Here is a 13,553-nt window from a genome sequence, read left to right as displayed (position 1 = left end):
ATTTTACTTCAATGTGGAAGGAAGCCACATTAGAAATATGGCATTTTTTCTGTAATATTTTGAATACTATGAATCCAAGCTACAAATCTGAAATGGGGACTTATTCTGACTAACCCATAATTCAGTGTAGTAAGTATGATCCATGTTGCCAAAGCTCTACATGAAAATTCATGTCATGTTAATAAATGCTGGTCTGTATGCACATATCCTCAATTAAAATATGTTTTTTGGATTTCTAAATTTTCCTTAATTAAGTTTTTTTAAAAAGGTGTCATGTGTTTCAAGCCTGCTTCCTTAAATAATGTAAATTTGGGCAAGCACATAATAATGTCAAATTTACTGAGCCATTAAAAAACAAATGGGCATGACAAAATTTGCACATGTAATGTAAAACTGTTTAAATAATCAGGCTTTGTATGTTTTACGTGGCATTTACTAATTTGTAAATTATTCACAAACGGCCCAGAAATGGAAAAGATGAGTGTGTTACCCAGCAATAGAGCCTCCCCAACCCCAGGAGTAGATTTGTGATCTAAGGAAGTTCCTTGACTTTGCTGAGTTTCCATATATGTAAAATAAAGATCTGATAACAACACTTAGCAATTATTACCAAAAGTTGTGTAAACAACCCAGCAGAATTGCTGGTCCAAACATTTCATAGCACCATCCTCCCTGACTCTCCTACTAGTCTGTGAGATCCTTGAAGTCAAAGACAATGGCAATGTATTCCATGTATCTAGCACAGTGATGGGCATACAGTAGACACTCAATAAAGATTTCTGAATTCATGAATGAAAGCTCTTTGGCTTTGGAATCATGAGAACCAAAAGTGGTTATGCCATCTATGATATGAGTGAGCCTGAGCTAGTTACTCAACTTCACTGTATTGTTTTGTGGTTTTGCAATATTTTTAAGATAAAATTCACAAAACGCAAAATTCACCATTTAAAAATATACAGTTCAGGAGGAACCTAAGATGGCGGCTAGGTGAGACAGGGCAAAAAAACATCTCCATGAAAAATACTAGATAAAAGCCAGAAAGTGACCCAGAACACCTGTTCCAGCTATGCACCAGCTGGACAAGGTCTGCTAAATCCACAGGGACTGTGCATTTGGTGAAACCGGGAGTCTGCTTTCTGAAACGAGTGAGTGAGCTGGCTGAAAGTCCCGTGGCCACACGGCAGTGTGGGGAAACCGTGGGTTGGTGTTTGGAAACGGACTAGTAAAAAAAACAACAACAACAACAACAAAAAAACCAGGAGCGACTGTGGTTACGATGGTGAGAACCACGCAGTGAAGCACGGCAGGAGCGGGCTGGGCCAAGTCTTGGTGTCTGCAGAGGAGGACAGCCCGCTGCTGATTGGCCAGGGGCCAGGGGGGCAGAGGGGAGTCAAAAAGAGAAGGAAACTGCGCCCCTTGCAGCCATCTTCCTGGTGGGCTGCAGATGCTCCTGCCTGGGCCGGAGCTATAGCCCAGAGCCGGGCCAAGGGTCCCAGTGTGACAGGGAGTGATTCCTGCAGCACCACACACACACCACAATATTGGCCGTGGTTAGCGGACTTTAGTGCACCCACAGCTAATTGTCCCAGAGCTGGGAAGCAGAGCTGTGTGAAAAGGGAGAAATTAACATCCCCCATTCAACCATCCTTAAAGCAGGCTGGGAACGCCCCTGCACGGCCCGGCAGCCCAGGGCTTCCCTGGAGGCCAGCGCGCACTTGTGACGTGGCACAACCTTCCCTCAGCAGAGGTCCTGGAAGAGCACGGCTGAGAAGGGTGCCCTGCTCAGAAATCACAGGGACCCTATGCCAAAAACCTTGGGAGGTTTGACTATTAAAGCTGCTCTGCCTCCCTAAACACCCAGGCACATGCCCCACATTCAGGGTGGACAGCACCAACAACACACCCAAACTTAGTGCACCAATTGAACCCCACAAGAATCAGATCCCCACACACCAGAAAGACAAAGTTGGGGAGAACTGACTTGAGGGGAATAGGAGACTCGCGGATGCCATCTGCTGGTTAGTCAGAGAAAGTATACACAACCAAGCTGTAGATCTGACAAACTAGAGATCGGTGTTCTTTATATCCTGAAAAAACCCTATAAGTAAAGCAAATGCCAAGAGGCCAAAAACAACAGAAAATACTAAAGCATATGATAAAACCAGATGATATGAAGAACCCAAACCCAAACACCCAAACCAATAGATCAGAAGAGACACAGTACTTGGCACAATTAATCAAAGAACTACTGACAACCAACCAAAGTGTGGCATGGGATATAAAGGACATGAAGAAGAGCATGGCATGGGATATAAAGGACATAAAGAAGACCCTAGAAGAGCATAAAGAAAAAATTGCAAGAGTAAATAAAAAAATAGAAGATCTTATGGAAATAAAAGAAACTGTTGGCCAAATTAAAAAGACTCTGGATACTCATAATACAAGATTAGAGGAAGCTGAAGAAAGACACAGTGTCCTCAAGGACCACAGAATGGAAAATGAAAGAACAAAAGAAAGAATGGAGAAAAAAATCAAAAAAATCAAAACGGATCTCAGGGATATGATAGATAAAATAAAATGTCCAAATTTAGACTCATTGGTGTCCCAGAAGGGTAAGGGAAGGGTAAAGGTCTAGAAAGAGTATTCAAAGAAATTGTTGGGGAAAACTTCCCAAACCTTCTACACAATATAAATACACAAAGCATAAATGCCCAGCAAACTCCAAATAGAATAAATCCACTCCAAGACATATTCTGATCAGACTGTCAAACACTGAAGAGAAGGAGCAAGTTCTGAAAGCAGCAACAGAAAAGCAATTCACCACATACAGAGGAAACAACATAAGACTAAGTAGTGACTACCCAGCGGCCACCATGGAGGTGAAAAGGCAGTGGCATGACATATTTAAAATTCTGAGAGAGAAAAATTTCCAACCAAGAATACTTTATCCAGCAAAACTCTCCTTCAGATTTGAGGGAGAGCTTAAATTTTTCACAGACAAACAAATCCTGAGAGATTTTGCTAATAAAAGACCTGCCCTACTTCAGATACTAAAGGGAGCCCAACTGACAGAGAAACAAAGAAAGGAGAGAGAGATACAGAGAAATTTAATAGACATATATAGACCATTACATCCCAAATCACCAGGACACACACTCTTCTCTAGTGATGATGGAACTTTCTCCAGAACAGACCATAGGCTGGGACATAACACAAGCCTCAATAAATTAAAAAAAAAAATTGAATTTATTCAAAGCACATTCCCTGACCACAATGGAATACAAATAGAAGTCAATAACCATCAGATACTTAGAAAATTCACAAACAACTGGAGGGTAAAAATGGGGGGTGGGGGATGAAAACATTCCCAGATAATCAAAAGCTGAGGGACTTCATCACCAGTAGATCAGTCCTATGAGAAAGGCTAAAGGGAATTGAGCAGGCTGAAAGGAAGGGACATTAAACAATTGACTGAAACCACATGAACAAATAAAGATTTCCAGTAAAGATCACATGCTAAATATAAATACCAATATTACTGTATTTTTGATTTGAACTCTGCTATTTATTTCCTATAGGATCAAAAATACATGAACTGTAATGACAAATCAGTGGTTTTGGACTCAATGTAAAATATGTAATTTTTGACAAGAACTACATAAAGGTGGAGGAATGCGGGAGTATAGGAACATGGTTTACGTGTCTTATTGAAGTTAAGTTGGTATCAAAGAAAACAAGATTGTTATAGATTTCAGAGATTATATTTAAGCCCCACAGTAAATACAAAGAAAGTATCAGAGAATATGACCACAGAGATGAAATGTAGAGTATGGGTTACAAGAAGTGGGAGAAGGGGCAATGGGGAGTTAAGAAATGAGTATAAGGTTTCTGTTTTGGGTGAAGGGAAATTTCTAGTAATGGGAAGGTGATAGCATTGCAGCATTCTAAATGTGATTAATCCCACTAATGGAATGCTAGGGAGGGGTTGGAATGGGAAGATTTAGGCTGTATATATGTTTCCACAATTGAAGAAAAAAAAAAAAGAGAGAAAAAGACAGTCTAAATAGGTAATGACAATTAAATGCCAAGGATGATCCTGGATGGGATCTGAGGATGGAGGAGAGGAGGCTCAAAGGGACACAGTTGGGACATAAGAAAAAAAAAAAGGAAATATAGAATATAAGCTTTGTATCAATGTTGAATTTCTTGAACTTCTTAGCTGCGCTTAATGGGATTGCATAAAAGAATGTTCTTGTTCATGGGAAAAGTATATGTGAATTATATTGTTTGTTCAAGGATGTGTGTAGCTTGCTCTCATACATTCCAAAGACAGAGCAATAGATGATGGGTGATAGATAGGGAGGGAGGCAGGGAGGGAAAGAAAGAAATGATGGTGTGACAGGATGTTAAAGTTGGTGGATCGGGGTATCGGGGGAGTGGGTCGGGGTATGCTGGAGTTCTGTGTATGGGTTTTCTTGCTGGATTGCCCTGGCTAGCACTTCCAGCACACTGTTGAATAACAGTGGTGACAGCGGGCATCCTTGTCTTGTTCCTGATCTTAGAGGGAAGGCTTTCAGTCTCTCCCCATTGAGTACTATGCTGGGCTGTGGGTTTTTTCATACATGCTCTTTATCATGTTGAGGAAGTTTCCTTCAATTCCTACCTTTTGAAGTGTTTTTATCAAAAACGGATGTTGGATTTTGTCAAATGCTTTTTCAGCATCTATTGAGATGATCAATTGATTTTTTCCCTTTTGACTTGTTAATGTGTTGTAATACATTGATTGATTTTCTTAGGTTGAACCAATCCTTGCATGCCTGGAATGAACCCCACTTGGTCATGGTGTATGATTTTTCTAATGTGTCTTTGGATTCGATTTGCAAGTATTTTTGTTGAGGATTTTTGCATCTGTATTCATTAGGGAGATTGGCCGGTAGTTTTCCTTTTTTGTAGCATCTTTGCCTGGTTTTGGTATTAGATTGATGTTAGCTTCATAAAATGAGTTAGGTAGTGTTCCATTTTCTTCAATGTTTTGAAAGAGTTTGAGTAAGATTGGTGTCAGTTCTTTCTGGAAAAGTTTGGTAGAATTCCCCTGTGAAGCCATCTGGCCCTGGGCATTTATTTGTGGGAAGATTTTTGATGACTGATTGGATCTCTTTGCTTGTGATGGGTTGGTTGAGGTCTTCTATTTCTTCTCTGGTCAGTCTAGGTTGTTCATATGTTTCCAGGAAATTGTCCATTTCTTCTACATTATCCAGCTTGTTGCCATACAGTTGTTCATAATATCCTCTTATAATTTTTTTAATTTCTTCAGGATCTGCAGTTATGTCACCTTTTTCATTCATTATTTTGTTTATATGGGTCTTCTCTCTTTTTGATTTTGTCAGTCCAGCTAGGGGCTTGTCAATCTTGTTGATCTTCTCAAAGAACCAACTTTTGGGTGATATTTATCCTCTCTATTGTTTTTTTGTTCTCTATGTCATTTATTTCTGCTTTAATCCTTGTTATTTCTTTTCTTCTACTTGGTTTAGGATTGGTTTGCTGTTCATTTTCTAGCTTCTTCAGTTGATCCATTAGTTCTTTGATTTTGGCTCTTTCTTCCTTTTTAATATATGCGTTTAGTGCTATAAATTTCCCCCTTAGCACTGCTTTTGCTGCATCCCATAGGTTTTGGTATGTTGTGTTCTCATTTTCATTCGTCTCCATATATTTAGCAATTTCTCTCTTCCTATTTCTCTTCGTTAACCCACTGATTGTTTTAGGAGTGTGTTTGTTTAACCCTCCAGGTATTTGTGAATTTTCTAAGTCTCTGATGGTTATTGATTTCTAATTGTATTCCATTGTGGTCAGAGAATGTGCTTTGAATAACTTCAATCTTTTTAAATTTATTGAGGCTTGTTTTATGTCCCAGCATATGATCTATTCTGGAGAAAGTTCCATGAGCACTAGAAAAGTATGTGTATCCTGGTGATTTGGGATGTAATGTCCTGTATATGTCTGTTAAATCTAATTCATTTATCAGATTGTTTAGGTTTTCAATTTCCTTATTGGTCTTCTGTCTGGTTGATCTATCTATAGGAGAGAGTGATGTGTTGAAGTCTCCCACAATTATTGTGGAAACATCAATTGCTTCCTTTAGTTTTGCCAGTGTTTCTCTCATGTATTTTGTGGCACCTTGATTGGGTGCATAGACATTTACGATTGTTATTTCTTCTTGCTGAATTGCCCCTTTTATTAGTATGTAGTGGCCTTCTTTGTCTCTCAAAACATCCCTGCATTTGAAGTCTATTTTATCTGAGATTAATATTGCTACACCTGCTTTCTTTTGGCTGTAGCTTTCATGAAATATTTTTTTCCATCCTTTCACTTTCAGTTTCTTTGTGTCCCTGTGTCTAAGATGAGTCTCTTGTATGCAACATATTGATGGTTCATTCTTTTTGATCCATTCTGCGAATCTATACCTTTTAATTGGGGAGTTTAATCCATTTACATTCAACATTATAACCGTCAAGGCATTTCTTGAATCAGCCATCTTATCCTTTGGTTTATGTTTGTCATATTTTTCCCCTCTCTCTATTAATATCCTTTATTGTACCCCTAACGAATCTCTTTAGTACTGAACCTTTCTCCAAGTCTCTCTGTCCTTTCTTTGTTTCTCTGTCTGTAGGGGTCCCTTTAGTATCTCCAGTAGGGCAGGTCTCTTGTTAGCAAATTCTCTCAGCATTTGTTTGTCTGTGAAAAATTTAAGCTCTCCCTCAAATTTGAAGGAGAGCTTTGCTGGATAAAGTATCCTTGGCTGGAAATTTTTCTCACTCAGAATTTTAAATATATCGTGCCACTGCCTTCTCACCTCCATGGTGGCTGCTGAGTAGTCACTACTTAGTCTTATGCTGTTTCCTTTGTATGTGGTGAATTGCTTTTCTCTTGCTGCTTTCAGAACTTGCTCCTTCTCTTCTGTGTTTGACAGTGTGATCAGAATATGTCTTGGAGTGGGTTTATTTGGATTTATTCTATTTGGAGTTCGCTGAGCATTTATGATTTGTGTATTTATGTTGTTTAGAAGATTTGGGAAGTTTTCCCCAACAATTTCTTTGAATACTCTTCCTAGACCTTTACCCTTTTCTTCCCCTTCTGGAACACCAATGAGTCTTATATTCGTACGTTTCATATTATCTATCGTATCCCTGAGGTCCATTTTGATTTTTTCAATTTTTTTCCTCATTCTCTCTTTTATGTTTTCATTTTCCATTCTGTCATCTTCCAGGTCACTGATTCGTTGTTCAACTTCCTCTAGTCTTGTACTATGAGTGTCCAGAATCTTTTTAATTTGGTCAACAGTTTCTTTAATTTCCATAAGATCATCCATTTTTTTATTTAGTGTTGCAATGTCTTCTTTATGCTCTTCTAGGGTCTTCTTGATATCCTTTATATCCCGTACTATGGTCTCATTGTTCCTCTTTAGTACTTTGAGTCGCTGCTCTAGGTGCTGTGTCTCTTCTGATCTTTTGATTTGGGTGCTTGGGCTTGGGTTATCCATATCGTCTGGTTTTTTCATATGCTTTATAATTTTCTGTTGTTTTTGGCCTCTTGGCATTTGCTGAACTTGATAGGGTTCTTTTAGGATTTGTAGACCAACTGAAGTCCTTATCTCTAATTTATCAGATCTACAGTTTTGTGGAGTACAGTTTCTCTAACTAACCAGCAGGTGGCGTCCACGAGCCACCTGTTCTCCACAAGCCAGTTCTCCCCTGCTTAGCCTTTTTGGTGAGTGGGGGAGTGAGATCTTGTGGGGTCCAATTGGTGTACCAAGCTTGCGTGTGTAGTTGGTGTTGCCCGCCCTGTATATGGGGCGTGTTTCTGGGCAGTCAGGGAGGGGGGGGTGGCTCTAACAATCAAATCTCCCTGGTGATCCTAGAGTTTTAAAGCTGCTGCAATAGTCTAATCCTTCAGTTCAGTCCTGCCACAGTTTGTCTCTGCCACTGACCCACAAGTCCTTGGTATTGGCGTATGGCTCCTGAGACTTGCAAGTGGGCCCCTCTTCCAGGCTGTGCACCCCGGGTCCTCTGTTGAGGGATGACTGTGCTATGTCACAGGTGAGTGCCGTCCCCCCAGGGCGGTTCTGGGTTGCTGGGCTGTGTAGGGAGGCTCCCAGTCTGCTCAAATGATGGCTGAATGGGGCTTTGTTAATTCACACTGCTCCACCTTCCCAACTCTAGGACAATCAGCTGAGGTTGCAGGGAAGGCTAATTCCACGCCCAGTTTTGTGGTGCGTGCCTGTTATTTGAAGCACTTCCGTCACACTGGGTTGTGTGGGGCAGCTCTGGGCTATGGGGCTGGCGATGGGCAGGAGTGTTTCCTGTCCACCAGGATGATGGCTGTGAGCGGACACCCCCCTTTTCTTGGGAAGTTGTGGTGTTTAGTGAATTTTCTCAGCCACTGGATTATTGCCTTTTGTCTCAGAGCTCTATTAGCCCTGCTCTTGTCTTGACCTGCCCAAATTGCAAGTCTTTGAAGCTTTCTGTATTGGGCTTCTTAGAGTAATTGTTTTAGAAAAAGAAAAAAGGATAAAAAAAAAAGGGCCCTCTTCAGAGATCTAATGGGCTATTGAAATGCTAAGAGACAAAGCAATCAGGGCCATTAAGGAAAGGTCCACAGGGCAGAGAGATCAGCTGTTCTTCGGGATTTGCATATGAGCCTCAGGGCCTGAGCTCTGCCCTTCCCCTTTCTATGTTCACCAGAACTCCAAAAATCCTCCAGTTTTATTTTGGAGTTTTTCGTGTTGTTTTTTTCTATGCCTGTCTCCTCTCTGCCGGGCTGGCTGCTCTCAGATTCTCTGGTGTCTGGTCTCAGTCTATCTATGGTTGGAGTTTGGATCAGTAGAATGAGTTTCTGATAACGGCTGCCACTGCAGTTCTCCCTTCTCCTTCCCGGAGCTGACAGCCCCTCTCCCACGGGACTGAGCCTGGCAGGCAGGGGTGCGAATCCCCTGGCCACAAAAACTTACAGATTTCGCTGATCTCAGCAGTTCCACGTTTTCATGAGTGTTGTATGAAGTATGCCCAAAGTTCAGATTGCATCTGTGGTGTCCAGTCCACGCAGTTCCTGGCTTTCTACCCTACTTTCCTGGAGGAGTAACTAAAACATACAGCTCACCAGTCCGCCATCTTGCCCCCACCTTTAGTGTGTATGGGTTTTCTATGGTTTTTGCAACTGTTTCCTGTAAGTTTGAATTTATTTCAAAATAAAATAAAAAAATTATATAATACAGTTTCAGAGGACTTCTGGAAGATGGCAATTAGGAGAGACAGGGCAAAAAAAACAACCCTCCAAGAAAAATACTAGATAAAAGCCAGTAAGGGACCCAGAACACCAGTTTCAGCGATGCACCACCTGGACAAGGTCTGCTAAATCCACAGGGACCATGCACTTGGTGAAACCTGGAGTCCTGCGCTCTGAAAACGAGTGAGTAAGCCACTGAATATCCGGCACGCCACGCTGCAGTGTGGGGAAACCATGGGTTGGCGTCTGGAGTCAGACTAGTTCTTTTTTAAAAAACCCAAAAGTGGCTGCGGATACAGCAGCGAGAACCGCAGTGAAGCGTGGCAGGAACGGCGTCTCCACAACCTGTGGGTACACCTCATTATCTGGCGTGGACTATACACTTTTGCACACCCGCTGCTAAATGTCTCCAAGAAAGGAAGGCAGAGGTTAGCCAAAAAGGGGAAAAAAACCACACTTCTTACAGCCATCTTCCCGGCAGGCTGGGAACGCTCCTGCCCAGCGCCAGAGCTACAGCCCAGAGCTGCACCAAACAAACAAACAAACAAACAAAAAAACCCAGTGCGATGGGAACTGTTTCCAGTAACGCGCACATGCCACAATATTGGGCATGGACAATAGCCTTTCAGGCACCCACAGCTAATTGTCCCGGAGTTAGGAAGGCGAAGCTGTGCGAAAAGGGGGAAATTAACATGCCCCTACTGCCATCCTTTCAGCAGGCTGGGAATGCCCATACACAGCCCAGCTGCCCAGAACTTCCCTTGAGGGACAGCGCACACTTGTGACATAGCACAGACTTCCCTCAGCAGAGGCCCCAGGAGGGCACAGCTTGGAAGAGGGACCCACATGGAAATCCCAGGGACCATATGACAATACCAAGGACTTGTGGGTCAGTGGCAGAGACAATCTGTGGTGAGACTGAACTGAAGGTTTAGTCTCTTGCAACAGCCTTAAATCTCCAGGAACACCTGGGAGGTTTGATTATTAAAGCTGTCCTCCCTCCCTAATCACTCAGACACATGCCCCACATTCAGGGTGGACAGCAACAACTACACATGCAAACTTGGTGTACCAATTGGACCCCCACAAGAAACAGACCCCCACACACCACAAAGACAAAGTTGGGGAGAACAGGCTTGAGGGGAATAGGTGACTCGTGGATGCCACCTGCTGGTTAGTTAAAGAAAGTGTACACCCCCGAGCTGTAGATCTGACAAATTAGAGATAAGTCTTTGAATTAGCCTACATATCCTAAAATAACTTTATCAAGTTAAGCAAATGCCAAGAGGCCAAAAAACAACAGAAAATTTTAAAGCATATGAAAAAACCAGATGAGATGGATAACCCAAACCCAAACACCCAAATCAAAAGGTCAGAGGAGACACAGTACTTGGAGAAATTAATCAAAGAACTAAAGACAAACAATGACAGCAAGGCACAGGATATAAGGGACATGAAGAAGACCCTAGAAGAGCATAAAGAAGACATTGCAACAGTAAATGAAAAAATAGACAATCTTTTGGAAATAAAACTGTCGACCAAATTAAAAAGATTCTGGATACTCATAGTACAACACTAGAGGAAGCTGAACAACGAATTAGCAACCTGGAGGACGACAAAATGGAAAATGAAAGAACAAAAGAAAGAACGGGGAAAAAAATTGAAAAAATCAAAATGGACCTCAGGGATATGATAAAGAAAATAAAATCATCCAAATATAAGACTTATTGGTGTCCCAGAAGGGGAAGAGAAGGGTAAAGGTCTAGAAACAGTATTCAAAGAAACTGTTGGAGAAAACGTCCCCAACCTTCTACACAACATAAATACACAAAGCATAAATGCCCAGTGAACTCAAATAGAATAAATCCAAATAAACCTACTCCAAGACATATCCTGATCAGACTCTCAAATACTGAAGAGAAGGAGCAAGTTCTGAAAGCAGCAAGAGAAAAGCAATTCACCACATACAAAGGAAACAACATAAGACTAAGTAGTGACTACTCAGCGGCCACCATAGAGGCAAGAAGGCATTGGCATGACATATTTAAAATTCTGAGAGAGAAAAATTTCCAACCAAGAATTCTTTATCCAGCAAAGCTAACCTTCAAATTTGAGGGAGGGCTTAACTTGTTCACAGACAAATAAATGCTGAGAGATTTTGCTAAAAAAGACCTCCCTTACTTCAGATACTAAAGGAGCCCTACTGACAGAGAAACAAAGAAAGGAGAGAGAGATAGGGAGAAAGATTCAGTACTAAAGAGATTCAGTACTGGTTCATTAAATGACAATAAGAGACAGAGGGAAAAAATATATCTGACAAACATAAACCAAAGGATAGGATAGCTGATTCAAGAAATGCCTTCACAGTAATAACTTTGAATGTAAATGGATTAAACTCCCCAATTAAAAGATACAGATTGGCAGAATGGATCAAAAAAAAAATGAACCATCAATATGTTGCATACAAGAGACTCATCTTAGACAGAGGAACACAAAGAAATTAAAAGTGAAAGGATGGAAAAAAAATATTTCATGCAAGCTACAGCCAAAAGAAAGCAGGAGTAGCAATATTAATCTCAGATAAAATAGACTTTAAATGCAAGGATGTTAGGAGAAACAAAGAAGGGCACTACATACTAATAAAAGGGGCAATTCAACAAGAAGAAATAACAATCATAAATGTTTATGCACCCAATCAAGGTGCCACAAAATACATGAGAAAAACACCGGCAAAACTGAAGGAAGCAATGGATGTTTCCACAATAATTGTGGGAAACTTCAACACATCACTCTCTCCTACAGATAGATCAACCAGACAGAAGACCAATAAGGAAATTGAAAAGCTAAACAATCTGATAAACGAATTGGATTTAACAGACATATATAGAACATTACATCCCAAATCACCAGGATACACATTCTTCTCTAGTGCTCATGGAACTTTCTCCAGATTAGATCATAAGTTGAGACATACAACACGCTTCAATAAATTAAAAAAAAATGAAATTATTCAAAGCACATTCTCTGACCACAATGGAATACAATTAGAAGTCAAAAACCATCAGAGACTTAGAAAATTCACAAATACCTGGAGGTTAAACAACATGCTCCAAAACAATCAGTGGGTTAAAGGAGAAATAGCAAGAGAAATTGCAAAATATATAGAAATGCATGAAAATGAGAACACAACATATCAAAACCTATGGGATACAGCAAAAGCAGTACTGAGGGGGAAGTTTATAGCACTAAATGCATACATCAAAAAGGAAGACAGAGCTAAAATTACAGAACTAATGGAGCAACTGAAGAAGTTAGAAAATGAACAGCAAACTAATCTTAAACCAAGTAGAAGAAAAGAAATAACAAGCATTAAAACAGAAATAAATGACATAGAGAACAACAAAAAAAAATAGAGAGAATAAGTAACAGCAAGAGTTGGCTCTTTGAGAAGATCCACAAGATTAACAAGCCCCTAGCTAGAATGACAAAATCAAAAAGAAAGAAGATGCATATAAACAAAATACTGAATGAGAAAGGTGACATTGCTATGCATCCTGAAGAAATTTAAAAAAATCAATAAGAGGATACTATGAACAACTGTATGCCAACAAACTGGATAATGTAGAGGAAACGGAAAATTGCCTGGAAACATATGAACAACCTAGACTGACCAGAGAAGAAATGGAAGACTTCAACCAACCAATCACAAGCAAAGAGAGCCAATCAGTCATCAAAAAACTTCCCACAAATAAATGCCCAGGGCCTGACGGCTTCACAGGGGACTTCTACCAAACTTTCCAAAAAGAACTGACACCAATCTTACTTAAACTCTTTCAAAACACTGAAGAAAATGGAACACTACCTAACACACTTTTTAAAATATTTTTATTCATTTTATTGAGATATATTCACATACCATGAAGTCATACAAAACAAAGCATACATTCAATTGTTTACAGTACTATTATATAGTTGTGCATTCATCACCAAAATTAATTTTTGACATTTTCATTACCACACACACAAAAATAATAAGCATAAAAATTAAAGGGAAAAAAAGCAATTAAAGTAAAAAAGAACACTGGGTGCCTTTTATTTGTTTGTTTGTTTTTTTCCTTCTCCTGTTTTTCTACTGTGATTAGGAAAGCCATATGGACCGCACTCCTCTTTGTGTAGTTTATGGATGGATGAGTACCTAACACATTTTATGAAGCTAACATCAATCTAATACCAAAACCAGGCAAAGATGCCACAAAAAAGGAAAACTACAGGCC

The 13,553-nt window shown here is 40.2% G+C and overlaps 1 protein-coding gene across 3 annotated transcripts in view; it reads right to left on the bottom strand.

Annotated features, from left to right (window-relative positions):
- The window catches only part of C19H20orf194 (chromosome 19 C20orf194 homolog), a 162,491-nt gene that overhangs the window by 71,536 nt on the left and 77,402 nt on the right, over nucleotides 1-13,553 (bottom strand). The window lies entirely within an intron of this gene.

Source organism: Choloepus didactylus, chromosome 19 (assembly GCF_015220235.1).
Source record: "Choloepus didactylus isolate mChoDid1 chromosome 19, mChoDid1.pri, whole genome shotgun sequence".
Taxonomy (NCBI): domain Eukaryota; kingdom Metazoa; phylum Chordata; class Mammalia; order Pilosa; family Megalonychidae; genus Choloepus; species Choloepus didactylus.
The sequence above is the reverse complement of the archived record's forward strand: the minus strand, read 5'-3'. Positions and strand labels throughout refer to the sequence as shown.